We start from the raw sequence: 11,662 nt of genomic DNA on the forward strand, positions 1-11,662 counted from the left end.
AACAGCACTAGCAAACACTCCCCCTAGGACATTGGTTCCAGTCCTGCCCAGATGCAGACCGTCCAATTTGTACTGGTCCCATCTCCCCCAGAACCGGTTACAATGGCCCAGGAATTTGAATCCCTCCCTCTTGCACCATCTCTCAAGCCACGTATTCATCCTATCTATCCTGTCATTCCTACTCTTACTACCTTTGAGGTCCTACTCTTTAGTTTAACTCCTAATTCCCTAAATTCAGCTTGTAGGACCTCATCCTGTTTTTTTACCTATATCGTTGGTGCCTATATGCACCACGACAACTGGCTGTTCACCCTCCCCCTCCAGAATGTCCTGCAGCCGCTCCGAGACATCCCTGACCCTTGCACCAGGGAGGCAACATACCATCCTGGAGTCTCGGTTGCGTCCGCAGAAACGCCTGTCTATTCCCCTTACAATCGAGTCCCCTATCACTATAGCTCTGCCACTCTTTTTCCTGCCCTCCTGTGCAGCAGAGCCAGCCACGGTGCCATGAACCTGGCCACTGCCACCTTCCCCTGGTGAGCCATCTCCCCCAACAGTATCCAAAACGGTATACCTGTTTTGGAGGGAGATGACCGCAGGGGACCCCTGCACTGCCTTCCTACTCTTCCTCTGTCTGTTGGTCACCCATTCACTATCTCCCTCAGTAATTTTTATCTGTGGTGTGACCAACTCACTGAACGTGCTATCCACGACTTTCTCAGCATCGCGGATGCTCCAAAGTGAGTCCATCCGCAGCTCCAGAGCCGTCAAGCGGTCAAACAGTAGCTGCAGCTGGACACACTTCCCGCAGGTGAAGGAATCAGGGACACAGGAAGGATCCCTGAATTCCCACATCCCACAAGAGGAACATGACACGGCTCTGGGATCTCCTGCCATGACTTAACCCTTAAGCTAACTTAACAACATCTACAATGTCAAGAGAAAAAAGAAGGAAAGAAAAACTACTTACCACTCCCTTTAAGGAGTTTACTCCTTAAAATTAAGAATAATTTAGAGAATGTTAACTACACTAGGGACCTTGATTCACTTAAAAAAAATGCTACTTGCTATAAGACCTGCAGACCTTATCTTTCTACTTTTATACAGCAACTAAAGTAAAAAGAAAGACTCACCTGAACCTACTCACCAATCAGGTGCCTCCCGTGTCGCGTCCCTTTCTGATTCCTGACGTCACTTCGAACTCCGTCGCAGCTCCCTCCACTCCAATCCGCTCCTCTCAGCAGTTCTCAGCGCTCTGAAATCCCGCCTTTTTATGTGACGCTCCCTCTGCTCCAATCCGCTCCTCTCAGCAGTTCTCAGCGCTCTGAAATCCCGCCTTTTTATGCGACGCTCCCTCTGCTCCGATCCGCTCCTCTCAGTTCTCAGCGCTCTGAAATCCCGCCTTTTTATGCGATGCTCCCTCTGCTACGATCCGCTCCTCTCAGCTGTTCTCAGCGCTCAGAAATCCCGCCTTTTTATGCGATGCTCCCTCTGCTCCGATCCGCTCCTCTCAGCAGTTCTCAGCGCTCTGAAATCCCGCCTTTTTATGCGATGCTCCCTCTGCTCCGATCCGCTCCTCTCAGCTGTTCTCAGCGCTCAGAAATCCCGCCTTTTTATGCGATGCTCCCTCTGCTCCGATCCGCTCCTCTCAGCTGTTCTCAGCGCTCTGAAATCCCGCCTTTTTATGTGATGCTCCCTCTGCTCCGATCCGCTCCTCAGCTGTTCTCAGCGCTCTGAAATCCCGCCTTTTTATGCGACGCTCCCTCTGCTCCGATCCGCTCCTCTCAGCAGTTCTCAGCGCTCTGAAATCCCGCCTTTTTATGCGACGCTCCCTCTGCTCCGATCCGCTCCTCTCAGTTCTCAGCGCTCTGAAATCCCGCCTTTTTATGCGATGCTCCCTCTGCTACGATCCGCTGTTCTCAGCGCTCAGAAATCCCGCCTTTTTATGCGATGCTCCCTCTGCTCCGATCCGCTCCTCTCAGCAGTTCTCAGCGCTCTGAAATCCCGCCTTTTTATGCGATGCTCCCTCTGCTCCGATCCGCTCCTCTCAGCTGTTCTCAGCGCTCTGAAATCCCGCCTTTTTATGCGATGCTCCCTCTGCTCCGATCCGCTCCTCTCAGCTGTTCTCAGCGCTCTGAAATCCCGCCTTTTTATGCGATGCTCCCTCTGCTCCGATCCGCTCCTCTCAGCTGTTCTCAGCGCTCTGAAATCCCGCCTTTTTATGTGATGCTCCCTCTGCTCCGATCCGCTCCTCTCAGCTGTTCTCAGCGCTCTGAAATCCCGCCTTTTTATGCGATGCTCCCTCCGCTACGATCCACTTCGCTCCTCTCAGCTGTTCTCAGCGCTCTGAAATCCCGCCTTTTTATGCGATGCTCCCTCCGCTCCGATCCGCTCCTCTCAGCTGTTCTCAGCGCTCTGAAATCCCGCCTTTTTATGCGATGCTTCCTCTGCTCCGATCCGCTCCTCTCAGTTGCACAGACCCGGGAGTCAGTGACTCTCTACAGACCTGGAGTGAGTTTTGGAGTACTGCGTTCAGTTTTGGGCATTGCATCTTACAACAACAACCACCTTCATTTATATAAAGTGCCTATAACGTAGTAAAAAGACCCAAGGTGCATCATAGCAGCGTAATCAGGCAATAAATTGACACCAAGCCAAAGAAGGAGACACTAGGACAGGTGACCAAAAGCTTGGTCAAAGTGGTAGGTTTTTAGGACTGTCTTAAAGGAGGAAAGAGAGGCGGAGAGGTTTAGGGAGGGAATTCCAGAGCTTAGGGCCTAGGCAGCTGAAGGCACAGCAGCCAATGGTGAGGTGAAGGAAGTGGGGATGCGCAAGTGGTCAGAATTGAAGGAACAAAGAGTTATCGGAGGGTTGTAAGGCTGGAGGAGGTTACAGAAATAGGGAGGTGTGAGGCCATGGAGGGACTTGAGAATTTTAAATTCATGGAATTGGTGGACTGGGAACCAAGGTAGGTCAGCGAGCACAGGGGTGATAGGTGAATGAGACTTGGTACGAGTTAGGATATGGCGAGCAGAGATTTGGATGAGCTCATGCTTGTGGAGGATATACTGGCCTTGGAGGGGGGGGGTTACAGTACAGATTTACCAAAATAATACCAGGGCTTAAAGGGTTACATTGTGAGGACAGGTTGCATAAACTTGGCTTGTATTCCCTTGAGTTTAGAAGTTTGAGGGGTGATCTAATTGAGGCGTTTAAAATAATAAAAGGATTCAATAGGTTAGTTAGAGAATCTATTTCCTCTGGTGGGAGAGTCCAGAACAAACACGCACAATCTTAAAATTATTGCTGGGCCATTCAGGAGTGAAATCAGGAAGTACTATTTCAAACACAAAGTATTGGAAATCTGGACCTCCCTCCCTGCAAAAGGCTGTGGATGCTGGGTCAATTGAAATTTTCAAGCTCAAGATTGATAGATTTTTGTTTGGTATGGGTATGAAGGGATATGGAATGAAGGCCAGTAAATGGAGTTGAGGTACAGATCATCCCTAATATAATTGAATGGCAGAACAGGTTTGAGGGGCTGAATGGCCTACGCCTGTTCCTATGTTCTTGTGTTCCTATAAAATGCATCCCATGAAAATTTCTGGTGGTTATGGCCAGACCAGCAGCCCAATCAAGGAGCTGCAGACCCCAGAATTATGTAAATTTATTTTCCCACTGGATTTAAAAAACAGCAAGAAAGCAAGCCACTAGTGCATCACACAATGTCTCTCGAGAAAACCTTGAACACATATCTTCGGAAACTAAACTGCAGCCCAGAAGGAGCCACTTCTCACCACCCGGGGATTGTGAAACCAGTCACAACACCCAAAAGCCCAGCTCTGGATCAAAAGAAAATGTGTGTTGCAAATCTTTTCAGCACTTACTGTGATGCGTTTATACTGAAGTATTGGTTTTAGCTAAGCAGTATCCCAATTACACTGTTTGGCTTGAACTATCCAGGAAAGAGCTGTACATGTGCCTGTAAGCAGGCATGCAGAGATCTCCTCCCCTAGTGGTTCAAGTTTAAATTAACTAAAGAATAATTTAATGAGTGTCGAAGGAATCCAGATCAATACCGCATTAAATTTGTACTTCAAGCAATGCTAAAAATATAGTATAAATGTAGCTGATCTTCCAGCTTCCAACTCTGATGTAAGAATATAGATATGTTTTTAGCTGTTCTGTATTAGAATAATGTAATGTCGACAGCATTGATTTAAACTGTGTGCTTGCAAATTCTATCTTTTGATCACAATGTCCCTGCCTCAGCTCATCTGCTGCTGAAACCCTCATCCATGCCTTTGATACCTCTAGACTTAACTATTCCAATGTTCTCCTGACTGGACACCCATCTTCCACCCTCCATAAACTTGAGCTCAACCAAAACTCTGCTGCCCATACCCTAACTCGCACCAAGTCTCGTTCACCCATCACCCCTGTGCTCGCTGACTTACATTGGCTCCTGGTCTGGGAACGCCTCAATTTTAAAATTCTCATCCTTGTTTTCAAATCCTCCCTATCTCTCTAACCTCCTCCAGCCCTACAACCCTCTGAGATCTCTGTGCTCCTCCAATTCTTGCCTCTTGCCCATCCCGATTTCCATCACTCCACCATTGACAGCCATGCCTTCAGCTGCTTAGGCCCTAAGCTCTGGAATTCCCTCCCTAACCCTCTACATCTCTCTCCTCCTTTAAGATGCTCCTTAAAACCTACCTCTTTGACTAAGCTTTTGGTCACCTGTCCTAATATCTCCTTATGTGGCTCGGTGTCAAACTTTGTTCGATAATCGCTCCTGTGAAGCGCCTTGGGACATTTTACTACATCAAAGGAGCTATATAAATGCAAATAGTTGCTGTTTGTAATATTGGGAGAGGATGAATTTCAGGGCTGAAGACATTGTACTGTAAGGATAGGTACCTATAGATTATTAAATAAGCTAGTTGGCATCAATATAATATGGAGCTAAAAGGGTTGTTGGGTTAAAACACAGATTTTTAAAATCACAGATGGGAATAGTGTAAAAGAAGGAAGTTACTGCAGTATAAATAAAGAAATAGATTCCTTTTACTATAGAGATTGCAAGGGATAAGAAGTCAAAGTCTTGTACAACAAAAGCTCTAGTTTGGGAAGAGCAAAGATGGGAAACAAAGGTACAATGTAACAGGACAAAAGGCCCCTCCATCATTGTCCTGCAATCTGTTCCATGATCTATGGGTCATAAAACACCCAGTAAAATTGAATCCAACAAGAACTAGACAATGAAAGAAAATTGTATAAAAAGATATACAACGTTTCACTCAGTAGGAACTTTGATTACTTTCAAGACAAGGTAGCATGAATTGGCTTGGATAAGCTACGCTCACAATTAAGTTCTTTACACCTAAGTTTTAGACATGGGGCTCGTGTAAATGCTGTATGAAGTTTTAAGATGAATGTTTTGAAGCAATAATAAATGACGGTAATTGTCAGACATATTACTGTCTCTAGCTTTTTGAATCTGTTAAAAGGATAAGGAAGGAATTATCTAACACCTGACATGTCTGACCTGGACCAGGTGTGACTGTGCTAGTAACAAGCTCCCCTTGCAGCATAGGGTTAAGTTCTAGCTTGGACCCTTAAATGGCCCTCCAACTAAAAAGGTAAATGCTACCGTACTTACCGTTAGCAATCCCAACCACAGCCTCTACAAAATTGATCTCAGTTTGGTCAATGACTTTCACAACCAAAGAAAACCAGCTGACTGATGGGCAGGAATGGACTTAACCTAAGCTCCTGCTCCAGATAATAAAAGTACAGCTTAGTGGTTATGGTACTAGCCTAGTAACCCAGAGGTCATGAGTACAAATCCCAGAGCAAGTTGTGAAATAGAATTTAAATAAATCTAGTAATTTGTGGGCTAGCATCAGAAAATGGCCATGATTGTAATAAAAACCCAACTGGCACATTAAAACAGTTCTTGTTAGAACAGAGGAGATTACAGGGGGATTTGATGGAGTTATTTAAAATTATGAAGGGATGGAGCAGGTTAGATATAAACAAACAGACTTTCTAGTGGTTGAGGAGTCTAGAATGAGGGGACATACATATTAAATGTAAGAGATTTAGGACAGAGAGCAGGAGAAACTTTTATTACAGAGGGTTGTGAGGCTGTGGAATGAACTGCTGGAGTTAGTGATTGAAACAGAGACCATGGGCTCAATTTTACCATGGTGGCAGGTTGGCACCAGGGGGGTGAAGGTGTGTGTGGCAAACCCGCATGAACCAAACTTACTGCTTCCGACATGATCACACGTTGATTGATAGTGGATAACGTCCTCTCTGGGTTTCGCTCCCAGCAGCTAGCCTGATTGGCAGGCTGGCTGCCGTCAGGAGCTGGAACCCCGGGGGGGGCGAGAAAGAAGAGAGAGCGAAACGTCATCCAGCGCTGGAATGGAAGACCGGGGTGGTGGGGGAATGGAAGATCTGGTGCTGGATTGAAGTGGGGGGTGGTGAAGAGGGGAACATTGGAGCAGGTTTCAAAGGTAGGTTCATTTAGTGTTTTCACTTCCTTGCATGGTTTTTTTATTTAACTTATTTAGTTTCTTTTTCCCTAATCCAGCCCTTCACGCCTGGTTTTCCAGGCGTGAATCAGAAGTGGTGGGCAAGCCAGGTAAGTTTTTTTTAAAAATCTTTCTAATCCCTCATCTGTCACAGGTAAAGTGCCTTAAGTACCTCAATGAGGTACATTTGGCTCTTCAACTGTCATGACTTCCGTTTTCGGGTCGCCCGCGCGCACACAGGTGGGTTCCTGGGAAACTCGGAAGTAGGCGGGTTGGAACCAGCTTCCGAACCAAAATGGGATTTGTGTGATTTTTGTAGCCCCCGCCCCTTGCCCCCAATACACCCGCAATTGCCTCCAAAAATCACCCTCCATGTCAACATTTAAGAATGGGTTAGATAGGTGGTTGAAAGAAAAGAGAATAAAGGGATCTGGGCACAGAGCAGACACATGGATTAGGACTATTGCTGCTCTGGAGGATAAACACCAACACGGATTGTTTAGGCCAAACAGCCTGTTTCTGCGTTGTAATTTCTATGTATTGTTCTTCAGGGAAAGGAACCTACCACCCTACCCAGTCAGAACTACATGTATTTATTGCCCAACCTAATTGCCCTCAGGTCAATTAGGTTGGGCAATAAACACTGCCTTGCCAGTGTTTCCCAAGTTCCAAGAACAACAAAAAAAAGTTCCCCCTGCCCCCGCCCCGGCCCCCACCCCCCCGCCCTAGCAAAAAGGAGCCCTGGAAACCAAACCTCCAGCTACAACTCTTAAGACACCCTCCCAAACTGCAAGACTCTATATTTGCATGTTGGGAGCAGCACCTGACATCCACAATCAGCAACTCTAAAACACAGGGCACACCTTTTGCAGCAGAGATTGTGATGCCCCAACAACCCCTGAAGGAAGACTTAGTCCCAAGTTCCCCAAGAGGGCACTCTTCAAAATGTCAATGAGACCAATACAACTAGACCTATGACTGCCAGTACCCCACTGATGCTGTCCTACCATTGATATTTCCACGACACCTCGAATCCTCCACCGCTCCATGTCCTGATCCGGAACTGTTAATGTAGATTTTCCTGACGAGACAGCAGCAAGTACTGAAGATGGATCTAGGATTCAGACTCTAAGTACAAATTAACTGACTTGACTACCTCAGACTTCTAACAGAAATTCGATAGCTCAAGCTAAAGTGTGTGATAGCTGTCCAAGGGATGTGATAAAATCGATAATTTATTGAACCAGAGAAATCACATAACATTTGTACCTTCAGTCACCCGGAAGCCATTTGCGAGCAGAGCACTCTTAGAACTCTCCTCACTGTAAATGAGAGGTTCGACCTTTGTAAGGCGCATGAACAGTTTCCAAACAAAGGGAAGTTTATGTCTCGAATGAGGACCAAGAAAGAGAGGTTTTTCCAGAGCTATCATAGCTCTAGCTTTGCATATCTGTCCCCTGAAATACAAAGCCTTTACTGGCATCAAACTTGCCCTCCATATGAAGGCATCAAGTTCAGAAGTGCTATCCCACAAGTGGCACGCCAATTTCTGGTGGGGTGGGGGGTGGTGATAGCGGGAGTCTACAGGACACTACTTAAAGCTGGCAGTACATCTTAAAGGGAAGGTGCATTATGACTGCAAAGACACAAGAACAATGGCTGAAGGAGGGAGTGAGTAGGCACTCCGATGCTGCACTGGAGGCCTTGGTGCAGGTAATGGAGGAGGAGGGACATTCCCCCAACCCAGCGGCAGGAAGCCATCCAGGCATCTACTCAGGAGACAATGGGAAGAGATTGCTGAGTACGTTAATGCCAGGCGTATTGCATCAAGAACATAGCTGCAATGCAGGAAAAAATTCAATGATTTAACTAGAGTTGTTAAGGTAAGAAGACTGTTAAAATACTTTCTGATCATGGCTGCACCACTCACAGCCTCATTAATTACAACAGTGACAGTGCTCACAACACTGCACTTCCCCCACTACCCTGCAGTGGCCTGCAATCACTGCACCACATTTTTTTTTATTCGTTCATGGGATGTGGGCGTCGCTGGTGAGGCCGGCATTTATTGCCCATCCCTAATATGCTTCACTCTTTCTTGCAGGAGAAGGTCACACACAATGCAAGGCAACAGGCTACCACTGGAGGAGGAACAGCCTGTTTGCCCCTTCCCATTATGGCCAGGACTCTCTTCAAGGGGTGTGCAGAGTGAAATTGTGAAATATTGAATAATTATTTTGCCTCGGTATTTATGAGGGAGACTAACAGAAGTGACATGACATTAGAAGAAGAGTTCAAAAAAGATATCATGACATTTAATCATTTCGATTGATAAAGCTGTCAGGCTGGTGATAGGAAGCACGCAAAGCAATGTGTGCGCAGCCAATGGCACTCTGCACCCTGGGAAAGTCTGCCATGTGTGCAAAACCTAGTGCTCTCTCGTTCTGTATTGCTCTGTTGATAGTGAAGGAGTTGTAGGTGTTTCTCCTGGTGTAGGGAGCTTTGGTGACCTCCCTGATACATCAGTACAAAGGCAAACTATGAGATGTTGCTGATGTCACCGATTGCAGGCTGAAAGCAGCTCATGACATAAGGAACAGGCACCTTGCATACATCCTGACATCAAATGCAAAGCAGAAATGTTGTATTTAAGAAAAAGATCAACATTACATTTGAAAATTATGCCACTGCTCTATATTATTAAATCCCAGACCACTCAGCTGGAAGTCACACAGTTCCTCTCTCATAAGAGAATGCACAGTTGCTTGATTTCCCTGTATCTGCTACTGAAATCTATTTGGTTATAAGCTCCAATTTGGGAAAGTCCCATGACTATATGGCTGAATTTTACAAGGCACTGCCCTCCGACTGAAACTTCTCCACTATGTGCTTGACACATGCCCCTGCTAGACAGCATCAATCATGCAAATATGTAAAAAAAAGACAAGGACCTCGTCCAATACATGTCTTATATACCCATATCCCCAAAAGCAAGGACCTCATCCAATACATGTCTTATCTACCCATATCCCTGTTCACTACTGACAATAGATCCTGGTTTTGAGATTGGATCCAGTTATTCCTAAGCTCCTGACTCCTCAATGCCTTTCCACCATCTACAAGGCACAAGTCAGGAGTGTGATGGAATACTCTCCACTTGCCTGGAAGAGTGCAGCTCCAACAACACTCAAGAAGCTCGACACCATCCAGGACAAAGCAGCCCGCTTGATTAGCACCCCATCCACCACCATAAACATTCACTCCCTTCACCACCAGCGCACAGTGGCTGCAGTGTGTACCATCCACAGCAATTTGCCAAGGCTTCTTCGACAGCACCTCTCAAACACGTGACCCCCTACCATCTAGAAGGACAAGAGCAGCAGGTACATGGGAACAACACCACCTGCACATTCCCCTCCAAGTCACACACCATCTCAACTTGGAAATGTATCGCCGTTCCTTCATCGTCGCTGGGTCAAAATCCTGGAACTTCCTTCCTAACAGCACTGTGGGAGAACCTTCACCACACTGACTGCAACGGTTCAAGGACGCAGCTCACCACCACCTTCTCAAGGGCAATTAGGGATAGGCAATAAATGCCGGCCTCGCCAGTGACGCCCACATCCCATGAACGAATAAAAAAAAGTGCCAATACCTCCAATTGTGGGTACACCCTGTGTTAGCATTAGCATTCCTGCTCTGGTGCGCTCTCTCTGGCCTTAGACACCTGGGCATATAAATTACAATGAAGTTTGCCATCCTGTAGGAAAGGAACTTCTGTTTCTCCCTCTACCCAAACTGGCATTTATGCCCATATCACTCTTCAGTGCGGCAGCCATAATAAAGATACTGCTAGTTAAGATCTGATCCAATTGTGCAATTTGATTGAGTGTGGCACCAAGCAGCCCTAGTAAAATTGAAGTCAATGGGAATCCGGGAGGAAAACTCTCTAGTGGCTGGAGTCATTCCTAGCACAAAGGAAGATGGTAGTGATTGTTGAAGGCCAATCATCTCAGCCCCAGGACATTGCTGCAGGAGTTCCTTAGGGCAGTGTCCTAGGCCCAACCATCTTCAGCTGCTTCATCAATGACCTTCCCTCCATCATAAGATCAGAAATGGGGATGTTCGCTGATGATTGCACAGTGTTCAGTTCCATTCGCAACCCCTCAGATAATGAAGCAGTCCGATCCCGCATGCAGCAAGACCTGGACAACATCCAAGCTTGGGCAGATAAGTGGCAAGTAACATTCACGCCAGACAAGTGCCAGGCAATGACCATCTCCACCAAGAGAGAGTCTAACCACCTCCCCTTAACATTCAATGGCATTACCATCGCCGAATCCCCCACCATCAACATCCTGGGGGTCACCATTGACCAGAAACTTAACTGGACCAGCCCCATAAATACTGTGGCTACAAGAGCAGATCAGAGGCTGGGTATTCTGCGGCAAATGACTCTCCTCCTGACTCCCCAAAGCCTTTCCACCATCTACAAGGCATAAGTCAGGAGTGTGATGGAATACTCTCCATTTGCCTAGATGAGTGCAGCTCCAACAGCACTCAAGAAGCTCGACACCATCCAGGGCAAATCAGCCCGCTTGACTGGCACCCCATCCACCACCCTAAACATTCACTCCCTTCACCACCAGCGCACGGTGGCTGCAGTGTGCACCATCCACAGGATGCACTGCAGCAACTCGCCAAAGCTTCTTCGACAGCACCTCCCAAACCCGCGAGAAGGACAAGGGCAGCACGCACATGGGAACAACACCACCTTCACGTTCCCCTCCAAGTCACACACCATCCCGACTTGGAAATATATCGCCGTTCCTTCATCATCGCTGGGTCAAAATCCTGGAACTCCATACCTAACAGCACTGGGAGAACCTTCACACGGACTGCAGTGGTTCAAGAAGGCGGCCCTCCATCACCTTTTCAAGGGCAATTAGGGATGGGCAATAAATGCTGGTCTTGCCAGCGACGCCCATATCCCATGAACGAAAAAAAAAAATCAAAATGTACAAACGGTCTCATAAAATATAAAGGTGGATGTAAAGTCTTAAAGATCAATTAAAGGAAAATGAAAAAGAATTCCATAAGAGTTACATCCTGGATGTGCC

Source organism: Heptranchias perlo, chromosome 5 (assembly GCF_035084215.1).
Source record: "Heptranchias perlo isolate sHepPer1 chromosome 5, sHepPer1.hap1, whole genome shotgun sequence".
NCBI lineage: Eukaryota > Metazoa > Chordata > Chondrichthyes > Hexanchiformes > Hexanchidae > Heptranchias > Heptranchias perlo.